Consider the following 12,713-nt stretch of genomic DNA (forward strand, 5'->3'; position numbering starts at 1 on the left):
AACAGGCGAAGTCGTGGCAGACTGGAGGAGGGCAAATGTTGTCCCTATTTTCAAAAAGGGGAAAAGAGAGGACCCAAATAATTACCGTCCAGTCAGTCTGACATCAGTACCAGGGAAGATTCTGGAGCAGATCCCTAAGCAAACAGTCTGTGAGCCCCTAGAAAGGAATGCTGTGATCACCAATAGTCAGCATGGATTTCTGAAAAATAAGTCATGTCAGACTAACTTGATCTCGTTTTTTGACAGAATTACAAGCCTGGTAGATGAAGGGAACGCAGTGGATGTAGCCTACCTTGATTTCAGCAAGGCATTTGACAAGGTGCCCCATGATATTCTTGTAAAGAAGCTGGTAAAATGCGGTCTTGACTATACTACCACTCAGTGGATTTGTAACTGGCTGACTGACCGAACCCAAAGGGTGCTCATCAATGGTTCCTCTTCATCCTGGAGAAGAGTGACTAGTGGGGTGCCACAGGGTTCTGTCTTGGGCCCGGTCTTATTCAACATCTTTATCAACGACTTGGATGATGGACTCAAGGGCATCCTGATCAAATTTGCAGATGACACCAAACTGGGAGAAAGAAGATTCCACCTAAACATTAGGAAGAACTTCCTGACAGTAAGAGCTGTTCGACAGTGGAATTTGCTGCCAAGGAGTGTGGTGGAGTCTCCTTCTTTGGAGGTCTTTAAGCAGAGGCTTGACAGCCATATGTCAGGAGTGCTCTGATGGTGTTTCCTGCTTGGCAGGGGGATGGACTCGATGGCCCTTGTGGTCTCTTCCAACTCTATGATTCTATGATCCTATAAGCTTCAGCATAAAATTGGACCAAGAAAAGGTCAGAACCCTGAACAAATCCATCCTGTCTCATAGCTGACAGAATGTCTACCAGCTCCTTTTGCTGGAAAACGTTCTTGGCAGCTGTTCACCTAAATCTGATAAATGGTAAGAGAGCAAAATGCTGTGTTTTGGACTCAAGCTACAGCATTTGACTCAGCGTACCCAGCTTTTTAATGTATTTAACGGAAGCTGGGAGTAAAATAAGGTCTCTCTGAAAGCAAAAGTATCTGTAAATAAATAAATAAATCAGCAAACTCACTGTGGGAGTTTTGTTTTCTTTGGAGTTTGTGCCCCATTCCAAAACCCACCCACACTTAGTCTAAGTCAACAATAAGTTCAGCATTTTATACAGAGAGAGTGTGTGTGTTCTTTTTGTTTGTTGAATTCAGAAGCTCGTGACATGATCCTTATGAAACTGCAAAATCAAATGAGGGGATTTTATGTTGGCACTTATGCTTGGATCGGGATGGCATGGGGATGAGGGACCAACTCCCTTCTCTTGCGGGGGCCCAATTAGTGCCATTGCCTTCCGTTAAGAGTTTGGGTGTAATCCTTGACGCCTCCCTTTCCATGGAGATGCAGGTTACAGCAACAAGCCAAGGCGACATTTTTCCACCTTCGCCGCATCAAGCAGTTGGTCCCTTACCTCTCCCGCCCCAACCTGGCCACAGTGATCCATGCGACAGTCACCTCCAGGCTTGACTACTGTAATTCGCTCTACGCGGGGCTGCCCTTGAAGCTGTCCCAGAAACTCCAGCGGGTGCAGAATGCTGCAGCGAGGCTCCTCACGGGGTCCCTGCCATGGGAGCAGATTCACCCAGTGCTTTTCAAGCTGCACTGGCTCCCGGTGGAGTACAGGGTCAGATTTAAGGTGCTGCTTTTGACCTTTAAAGCCCTTCACGGCCTTGGACCCTCGTACCTTCAGGACCGCCTCTCCCAGTCTGCCCCACGGAGAGCCTCAAGGTCCATAAATAACAACACCCTAGAGGTCCCGGGTCCTAAGGAAGTTAGATTAGCTTCAACCAGAGCCAGGGCCTTTTCACCTCTGGCTCCGGCCTGGTGGAACGCTCTGCCTCATGAGACCAGGGCCCTGCAGGATCTGATTTCTTTCCACAGGGCCTGTAAGAGAGAGTTGTTCCGCCTGGCCTTTGGCTTGGAGCCAATTTTATTCCCTCCCTCTCTTTCTTTTTTCTTTTCCTTCTCCTCCTGCGATGAGGCTACATTTTATTTTAATGTTGTAATATTTTAATGTTGTATTTTAATTTTGTTTTTAAGTTGTAATCATTTAACTTGTTTTTATTATTGCTTGTAAGCCGCTCTGAGCCCGGCCTTGGCTGGGGAGGGTGGGGTATTAATAAAATAATAATAATAATAATAATAATAATAATAATAATAATAATAATAATAATTACAAGCATACAAGAAGCCTAGGCTAGACATTCTTGTGCCTTACTTATGGGCAGGGATTTTTTGATGTGGCAGAATATTTAGGATGCAATCCTAGGTACACTTGTCTGATAGTATGTCCCACTAAACACAGGGGCAGTTACAGATAGGTAGCCGTGTTGGTCTGCCATAGTCAAAACAAAAAAAATTCCTTCCAGTAGCACCTTAAAGACCAACTAAGTCAGTTCTTGGTATGAGCTTTCGTGTGCATGCACACTTCTTCAGATACACAGGTGTATCTTAGTTGGTCTTTAAGGTGCTACTGGAAGGAATTTTTTTTTGTTTAAACACAGGGGGACTGACTTCTGAGTAAGCATGCACAGGATTGAAGGGTTCAATGTGTAATCCCCCACCTGCATCCTCACATGATACATTCTTAGAAGGAATCTATTAAGTTCTTTCTCTCTCTTTGGTAGCATAGAGATCAGAGCTTTGTAATAAGGAACTTGTTCCAGATCAATCAGACCTCCATAGAATATTTTTACAGTGCACGGTAATGGGGCTTAGACCATCACAAAAAAGATACCTACCTTTGGATAGATTTGCCAGCCAGTGAATACCTCGGCAGGTTTTCTACAGTCTAAAAGAAAGAGAGGGAACCTTAATTAAAGTTAGAAACTGAAAATACTCATATGGTCCAGTTTTCAGACATGCTATGCCAGCATTTTAGTGATAAAGGCAAAATGTAGCAAAGACTATACTGGGGGGGGGGACGACCCAGTGTTATACTGCGCTCTATATGACACTGACCAAACAAATATAATTTCATAAAACAGAGGTAAATTGTAATACCAGACAAGAAACAATGCCCCTCTACATCCTTAAAAAGTACAGTCCAGAAGGCCTTTTTACTCAATGCTAACAGATAAGCAGAATAACCATGCCAAAGTAATATAGTACCTGTGGTATATTGGATATGGCAAGGACTACAGTCCTGCTCCTCCCTAGAGCATTTCTGTTCTCTCAACCATGAAAAACTGCTTTACAATAAGCCCACAACCTATGTGCATTTAACTTGTGCACATTCAGCAGGGCTTGGCGTCCAGGAAAAAAGTTGAAGGCTTGCTTACTGAAAAATGTAAGTTCCAGGCTTACTGTACAAAATCCTATGCATTGTTGTAGAGCCCACATGAAATGACTTTTAGTTCAGAAGGAAACCTTGCAAGCAGGAAAAAAAATTCTGTAGAAATGTGAAAAGTCCTTTTAACTTTCAGCAACCTAACAACCACAGATAGAATGATCTCGATACGAATCCAAGGCAGACCTTTTAACATCACAGTAATCCAAGCTTATGCACCAACTACTGGTGCTGAAGAAACTGAAATTGACCAATTCTATGAAGACTTACAACACCTTATAGAAGTGACACCAAAGAAGGATGTTCTTCTCATTATAGGGGATTGGAATGCTAAAGTAGGGAGTCAAGAGATAAAAGGAACAACTGGCAAGTTTGGCCTTGGAGAGCAAAATGAAGCAGGGCAAAGGCTAATAGAGTTCTGTCAAGAGAACAAGCTGGTCATCACAAACACGCTTTTCCAACAACACAAGAGACGACTCTACACATGGACATCACCAGATGGGCAGCATCGAAATCAGATTGATTATATTCTCTGCAGCCAAAGATGGAGAAGCTCTATACAGTCAGCAAAAACAAGACCTGGAGCTGACTGTGGCTCAGATCATCAGCTTCTTATAGCAAAATTCAAGCTTAAACTGAAGAAAGTAGGAAAAACCACTGGGCCAGGAAGATACAATCTAAATCAAATCCCTTATGAATACACAGTGGAAGTGAGGAACAGGTTTAAGGATTTAGATTTGGTGGACAGAGTGCCTGAAGAACTATGGATGGAGGCTCGTAACATTATACAGGAGGCAGCAACGAAAACCATCCCAATGAAAAGGAAATGCAAGAAAGCAAAGTGGCTGTCCAACAAGGCCTTACAAATGGGGGGGGGGGAGAAAGGGTAAGCAAAATGCGAGGGAGATAGTGAAAGATACAGGAAATTGAATGCAGATTTCCAAAGAATAGCAAGGAGAGACAAGGTAAAGGTAAAGGTAAAGGTACCCCTGCCCGTACGGGCCAGTCTTGACAGACTCTGGGGTTGTGCGCCCATCTCACTTAAGAGGCCAGGGGCCAGCGCTGTCCGGAGACACTTCCGGGTCACGTGGCCAGCGTGACATCGCTGCTCTGGCGAGCCAGAGCCGCACATGGAAACGCCGTTTACCTTCCCGCTGGTAAGCGGTCCCTATTTATCTACTTGCACCCGGAGGTGCTTTCGAACTGCTAGGTTGGCAGGCGCTGGGACCGAGCAGCGGGAGCGCACCCCGCCGCAGGGATTCGAACCGCCGACCTTTCGATCGGCAAGTCCTAGGCGCTGAGGCTTTAACCCACAGCGCCACCTGCGTCCCCTAGGAGAGACAAGAATACCTTCTTAAACGAGCAATGCAAAGAAATAGAGGAAAACAACAGAATGGGAAGAACCAGAGATCTGTTCAAGAAAATTGGAGATATGAAAGGAACATTTCGTGCAAAGATTTCCATAATAAAGGACAAAAGTGGAAAGGACCTAACAGAAGCAGAAGACATCAAGAAGAGGTGGCAAGAATACACAGAGGAATTATACCAGAAAGATATGGATGTATACCCCAGGTAGTGTGGACCTTGAGCCAGACATCCTGGAGAGTGAAGTCAAATGGGCCTTAGAAAGCATTGCAAATAACAAGGCCAGTGGAAGTGATGGTATTCCAGCTGAACTATTTAAAATTTTAAAAGATGATGCTGTTAAGGTGCTACACTCAAAATGCCAGCAAGTTTGGAAAACACAGCAGTGGCCAGAGGATTGGAGAAGATCAGTCTACATCCCAATCCCAAAGAAGGGCAGTGCCAAAGAATGCTCCAACTACTGCACAATTGCACTCATTTCACACGCTAGCAAGGTTATGCTTAAAATTCTACAAGGAAGGCTCAAGCAGTATGTGGACCGAGAACTCCCAGAAGTGCAAGCTGGATTTAGAAGAGGCAGAGGAACCAGAGACCAAATTGCAAACATGCGCTGGATTATGGAGAAAGCTAGAGAGTTCCAGAAAGACATCTACTTCTGCTTCATTGACTATGCAAAAGCCTTTGACTGTGTCGACCACGGCAAACTATGGCAAGTTCTTAAAGAAATGGGAGTGCCTGATCACCTCATCTGTCTCCTGAGAAAAAAATTGGGAAAGGAGTACGACAAGGCTGTATTTTGTCTCCCTGCTTATTTAACTTATATGCAGAATTCATCGTGCGAAAGGCTGAGGAGGAATTAAAGAACCTTTTAATGAGGGTGAAAGAGGAGAGCGCAAATATGGTCTGAAGCTCAACATCAAAAAAACGAAGATCATGGCCACTGGTCCCATCACCTCCTGGCAAATAGAAGGGGAAGAAATGGAGGCAGTGAGAGATTTTACTTTCTTAGGCTCCATGATCACTGCAGATGGTGACAGTAGCCACGAAATTAAAAGACGCCTGCTTCTTGGGAGAAGGGCAATAACAGGCCTAGAGAGCATCTTGAGAAGTAGAGACATCACCTTGCCAACAGAGGTTCGTATAGTTAAAGCTATGGTTTTCCCAGTAGTGATGTATGGAAGTAAGAGCTGGATCATAAAGAAGGCTGATCGCCGAAGAATTGATGCTTTTGAATTATGGTGCTGGAGGAGACTCTTGAGAGTCCCATGGACTGCAAGAAGATCAAACCTCTCCATTCTGAAGGAAATCAGCCCTGACTGCTCACTGGAAGGACAGATCGTGAAGCTGAGGCTCCAATACTTTGGCCTCCTCATGAGAAGAGAAGACTCCCTGGAAAAGACCCTGCTGTTGGGAAAGATGGAGGGCACAAGGAGAAGGGGGCAACAGAGGACGAGATGGTTGGATAGCGTTTTCGAGGTTACCAGCATGAGTTTGACCAAACTGCGGGAGGCAGTGGAGGACAGAGGTGCCTGGCGTTCTCTGGTCCATGGGGTCACGAAGAGTCGGACACGACTAAACGACTAAACAACAACAAACAACCACAGATGACTCAGAAATATCAAGAATTACGTTGACTCAGTCAGTCTAAAGAAACTGACACCCAAGGCACAACTAAGATGAACCTTGCTGTAATAAAACATAGTCCATGCCAATATTTCTGACTCAAAAACTATTAGACTCTTCAAATATGCTGGCTTTTTTAAAAACAAATGTATTTGGGCTAATTGAATTACAGGTGGTTTTTTGAAAGACACACCCTGTTAAATTCTTGCATTTTGGTTTTTGTTGTTGTTCCTCTTCCCTTGCATCTTTTTGTGAATCCTGCAGAACATTTTGGCCAAACAGTAAAATGAGCAGGAGTCATTTTCTGTATAAACACACCTACTTTCTCTACTTGCCAGTGTCAGTCTCCCATTATTTGTTTTGTAACCATGTTTGCCTTGGGGGGATGCTTTGTTAAAAAGTAATTTGTGTTAGGTTCACAGGTATAGCTTGCTCTGCAGGCACTCTAAAAGGGCTAAGCTGGACATGACTTTAATTGTGTGCTTAAAACCTGTAGTTGGGATTCTCTGTGTCTTTTTTGAGAGAGAGAGAGAAAGAGAGAGAGAGAGAGAGAGAGAGAGAGAGAGAGAGAAGGAGAGAAAGAGAGAGCAAGAATCAGCTGCAGTACCTACAACCCAAAGTAGGATCACAACACAAGGGATACTTTCCTCATGGTATTTCTTAAGATGGTATTTCCACATTTCGAAACTCATTTTCAAAGTTGACCTGTTCTGTGGTCCAACTATACAGTACCTTGCCTTGCAACATTTCACAGATGAAAATAGGGGCACATGTGCATGAGGCTAGGGGTGGGGTTTGGGAACCCAATCACATTGTTTCTTGTGACATCCAAACTGGGAAACTGCAGCTTAAGTTCTGTCTAGAAACCAGGATGACATATCAGGAGTTGTGGCCAGCTCTCCAAACGCTGTTTCCCACAGGAAACTATGGTTCAAGAGTCTAGGAAGTCTCCTCTAATTGGGTACTGTATTTTTCACTCTATAGGGTGCACCGGACCATAGGGTGCACCAAATTTTTTTTTGGGGGGGGGGATAAAGAAAATCAATTTTATTTTTCCCCCCCCCCAAGCCCCAAAGAGCAAAGAAGCCATGACAGTGAGCGGGATGGATCTCGCTCGCTGTCTTGGCTTCGTTTTTAGCCTCGGGGCTGGGGAAGCTCTGCAGGCTGGCGGATAGCTGCCCTAAGCCCAGGGTACGCAGTGCTGCGCTTCCCAGGCTTCAGGCTGCAAGCACCTATCCGCAAGCCTACGGAGCCTGACAGGAACTCCCGCCAGGCTCCGCAGGCTTGCCGATAGCTTCCTGAAGCCTGGAGAGCGAGAGGGTCTCGCTCTCCAGGCTTCAGGGAAAGCCTTCATTCGCTCCATAGGACGCACACACATTTCCCCTTCATTTTTGGAGGGGAAAAATTGTGCCCTATAGAGTGAAAAATACGGTATATATACCACTTTTTATATATACCACTTTTTCAGTACTTGATACCTGGTGTCTGTACTGATATATATATATATTCAGCTGCTATATAAATGTAATGTAAACTGTGGAGAGGGAATTAGGGGAAGGACGGGAGAGGCAATCCCAAAAACCAGGAAGTTCAGAGAATAGGGCCACCCCACTCCCAATACTAGGCTCCAAAAAAGTTGAAATGAGACGTTTGGAGAAGTACTCCCAACATACCCTGTTCAAGGTTGCTCAGCACTTGATAAATCGAAAGGTGCTGAAGATCAAACCTTCATGGAAATGCACTCCTATAGAACTTGAAGTTTTGGTCTCATTCAGCATAAAGTAGAATATGCATTCTAAGAAAACCTGGCAGCCTATAATCTCAAGTAACATTTTAAAGTAGAAAATGATCTTATTCTTATGAAACTCATATGTAGTTCTGCTGCTTAGAATCAGAGGTAACAGCAGCTATATGTACAAACTTTAGTTTTAATAACAAAGGTTTGTGCAAAACTTCCAGAAGGAGCAATTGAAAATGTGTTCTAAGTCAACTCCATTTACAGATGAAATCTGTAAAGGTTCTTCTGTTAAAACTGAGGATGAGCAAGGCTATAACTACAAGCCTCTTCATACAGATATGGTATTAATCAATGTTTTATTAGGCTGCAAGAGCTAACACGAGCAGAAGTACTTAATGAGGAGTTACACAACTCTCCAAAACCCTGTTCTCTTTCTCCAAATTAATTCCTAAGGACCAGACCATCTGATACATTTAATTCACTGCAGAATACAGGTAGGTCTATGAATTTACCCTATGTAAGAGTCCAGACTAGGCTTGTCATTCTCCAGTCTCAATGGAAACTGCAACAGACAATCTCACTGTTTTATGTGTCAGCTTAATCAAGTACCTTCTGTACTTGTTAATAACCTCCTTACTTTTGCTATGGGAGCTTCTACTCGCATACGAATCTCCTTGCTCCCTTAAATCATTGCAGATTCTATCTCTGTCTAAAACCCTAAGAGACCAACTGCCAATCAGTGTAGGCAATACTGTGCTAGTTTCAGCCAATGGTCTGACTTGGTATAAGCCAGCTTCAAGGATGAAGGGGACTGTGGTCCAACGATATCTCAAGGGCACCAAATTGCAGTTAGACAGACAGACACAGCCAAGATACTTTGGCTGCACAAAGAGCAAAACTGCCAGAAGTAAACTGAAGTACCAAAGGACTCCAAAAGATGTCATTTTGATGGCTGCAGTTCAAGTCCCAGTTAGGGCACAATTATCTTGGCCAACTTACTTAAGTATATGGCTTTTAAAAAGTAAAACAAAAAAGCAAACCACCAGAGCAACTACCAAGCATTTGTATGACCCAGTTTTCAGTGTTCCCCATCCAAACTATATCTCTGCATCCTTGCTGAATCTCTCTGTAAGGTATTTATCAGGTATTTATCAGTAGTGTTTAAGTTTCTTAACTGAGCTATTGATTTATTTATTATCTGGTCACAATGTTTCCATGATTGAATCCAAAGAGGCTGATGCAATACACATTACAGTGGTACCTCAGGTTACATACGCTTCAGGTTACATATGCTTCAGGTTACAGACTCCGCTAACCCAGAAATATTACCTCGGGTTAAGAACTGTGCTTCAGGATGAGAACAGAAATCGTGCTCTGGCGGTGCGGCAGCAGCGGGAGGCCCCATTAGCTAAAGTGGTGCTTCAGGTTAAGAACAGTTTCAGGTTAAGAACGAACCTCCAGAACGAATTAAGTATGTAACCAGAGGTACCACTATATACTTGAAGAAAGCCACAGGAATAGTTCTTAGAAAGAATCACTTTGGCATCTTAAACACAGCAACAGCAGTCCAGCAGAGCTGATCCATGTACACAGAAGGGCTTCCTTGTTGTTGACTACAGGGAGGGAAAGATACTAGTGTCCTCAAATTATATATTGTGGAAAATTGCCCTGAAAAATCCAACACAGCCATACTTAATTTCAAAAGGAGAAACTTCTCAGACATCAGAGGATTAGTGAAGAGGCAGCTAAAGGGTCAAATCTCTTCAGGAAGCTGGGGGAATATTTTATGAAGCTGTAATAGGGGATCAAATAAAATGCATACCGCAGATTATAAAAGGCACAAGCAAGTCCAAACAGTTATCATTGTGGTTAAAAAGCAGAGACAATGAAACTATGGAAGGCAAGAAGAAAAATCGAAGTCTTTATAAAATGAAGAAAATGGGAGAAGGGACTGACAATCTAAAATCTAAAATAAAGAATTTGTGTCAATCCACTCAACATGTAAAATTGTGTCAGAAGATATCCATGTAACTAACTAAAAAAATGATCAGAAAAAGCAGGGGTGGGAACAGAAAGGCAGCATTAAAAATGTGTATGTAAGTCTAAAACAGAAACAGGAGATGTTGACAAAAATATAGAAGCCCTCATATATTTGATGAAAGATTGGAATTCCTTCACCAGGCAAATCATTCAGATCAGATCTCAACCTTGCAAAGAGGTGCAAGGATGGCAGGGTGGTGTGAAGAGCCAAATGCATTTCCCCCCCCCCCCAAAAAAATGTGTCTGGGGCCATTACCCCGACAGCCCTACCCCCATGCTACATACATCCCTGGTGTGGGCCCCCTTCCAGGATTAGTGCTCCTTTGGATAATTTGAAGACACGGTGGAGACTTATAGCTTTAAGAAATGTTATTTATTCACATATCTACACCTTCAGTCTGGATGGAGGAAGTCCAGATCTCACAGCATGGTCGTTTCAAGAGAGGCTGGTTACCCACAGCTGTGCAGACATGGAGGCCAAGGCATCTCTCCCAGCCAGCCTTCAGCCATCCTGCCCAAGATGGCTCGCTCACTGTTCTCCCCCCTTCTACTTCCCAGAACACTTTTTTTGTTTGCTTTATTATGCATTTTGTGTTCTTTTGTATTTTTATGTTGTGAACCTCCCCGTGATTTTTGGCTGAAGGGTCGTATTAAACAAACAAACATTTTTTTTAAAAAAAATAGATTAAGAAACTAATGTAAAACTAATGTATTGGATAATCATAGAATTTGGCCTGATTACTGTTGCAATGTAGTACCATAGGAATGTCACCATCTCTCAGTCTACCATTTTCAAAATGTAACTATGGCTTACCTCACAAGATGGTGAAGGGGATAAGGCAGTTATCCTGTACTCAATGTACTTAGGATTAAGACACTAGGGCTTACTACTGAGTAGATATGTGTAGGATTGATCAGTAATAGGAGAATAGATTGATATTCATTACTCTTTTACCCTTGGGGGAGCCATTGCTTGGTGAGAGAATCATAGAATTTCAGAGCTGGAAGGGACAATGTCATCTAGTCCAAGCCCCTGCAATGCAGGAAACATTTTGCCCAACGTGGGACTTGAACCCACAACCCTGAAGTTAAGAGCCTCGTGCTCTACCACCTGAGCTATCTCATCTCATACTTCACATACTGAGGTATCAGGTTGAGTCTCAAGGCTCTTGAGTTTAAAAGGATATTGGGGAGTCCAGGAGATACCTCACTATGTCCCAGACTTCATAAGTGACTACCAATCAAAGTAGACAGTACTGGGCAAAATGGCTGACAATTCAGTCATAAAATGGTGCTTAGGCAGGACTTTTTTTCCAACCGGAACTCAGTTCTGGCCATTGCCCTTCCAAAAAAACAGGGAAAGTGTTCATGGTGAGTTCCAGCACCTCTTTTTCTTGAAAAATAGCACTGTGCTTAGGGACACCCATAGTCCATTGCAATTGCCTATTCAAACCTCACTCCCTCAACAGTAAGGAAGAATAAGACCTCAGAATGATCATTAAGGTTAAAGTTATTTAGGTCTTTTTCATCTTTTTCTTAAACTAGAAATCCACTTAAATTTAGGGGTCACGATGTACTTAAAACACACAAAAATACACTCAGGTTTAATGTAATGCTTTCCATTCGTAATACAGACCTAAAATAACCTACTTTAAGTATATTCCCCCCATGGGGGTGAGAAGGTAACAAGCATAGGAATGAGTGTGTATAACTGCAAAATTTACTATACAGTGGAATAACAGTATAATTGCAGTTAAGTACAAGAAGAGTATTAATTTAATAATAATAATAATAATAATAATAATAATAATAATAATAATAATAATAATAATTTATTATTTATACCCCGCCCATCTGGCTGGGCCTCCCCAGCCACTCTGGGCAGCTTCCATAAAAACCAAAAATACAGTAAAATCACACGTTAAAAACTTCCCTGAACAGGGCTGCCTTAAGATGTCTTCTGAATGTCAGGTAGTTGTTTATTGCTTTGACATCTGCTGGAAGGGCGTTCCACAGGGTGGGCGCCACTACCGAGAAGGCCCTCTGCCTGGTTCCCTGTAGCTTTGCTTCTCGCAATGAGGGAACTGCCAGAAGGCCCTCGGTGCTGGACCTCAGCGTCCGGGCAGAATGATGGGGGAAGAGACGCTCCTTCAGGTATACTGGACCGAGGCCGTTTAGGGCTTTAAAGGTCAGCACCAACACTTTAAATTGTGCTCGGAAACATACTGGGAGCCAATGTAGGTCTTTCAAGACCGGTGTTATATGGTCTCGGCGGCCGCTCCCAGTCACCAGTCTAGCTGCCGCATTCTGGATTAGTTGTAGTTTCCGAGTCACCTTCAAAGGTAGCCCCACGTAGAGTGCATTGCAGTAGTCCAAGCGGGAGATAACCAGAGCATGCACCACTCTGGCGAGACAGTCCGCAGGCAGATAGGGTCTCAGCCTACGTACCAGATGGAGCTGGTAAACAGCTGCCCTGGACACAGATTTGACCTGTGCCTCCATGGACAGCTGTGAGTCCAAAATGACTCCCAGGCTGCGTACCTGGTCCTTCAGGGGCACAGTTAGCCCATTCAGGACCAGGGAAT

At 43.6% G+C, this 12,713-nt stretch overlaps 1 protein-coding gene across 35 annotated transcripts in view; it reads right to left on the minus strand.

Moving 5' to 3' along the window:
* The window catches only part of MAP2 (microtubule associated protein 2), a 278,632-nt gene that overhangs the window by 203,194 nt on the left and 62,725 nt on the right, over window positions 1-12,713 (minus strand). For 33 of the 35 annotated variants that reach the window (XM_081898568.1, XM_081898601.1, XM_081898598.1 and 30 more), the window contains exon 2: window positions 2,815-2,864. The exons of the other annotated variants lie outside the window; for them this stretch is intronic. The gene's annotated coding sequence lies outside the window, so the exon portion shown is untranslated. The remainder of the gene's footprint in view (window positions 1-2,814; window positions 2,865-12,713) is intronic. 35 annotated transcript variants of the gene reach the window in all.

This window comes from Podarcis melisellensis (genome assembly GCF_964234715.1).
Source record: "Podarcis melisellensis genome assembly, chromosome: 1".
Lineage (NCBI taxonomy): Eukaryota > Metazoa > Chordata > Lepidosauria > Squamata > Lacertidae > Podarcis > Podarcis melisellensis.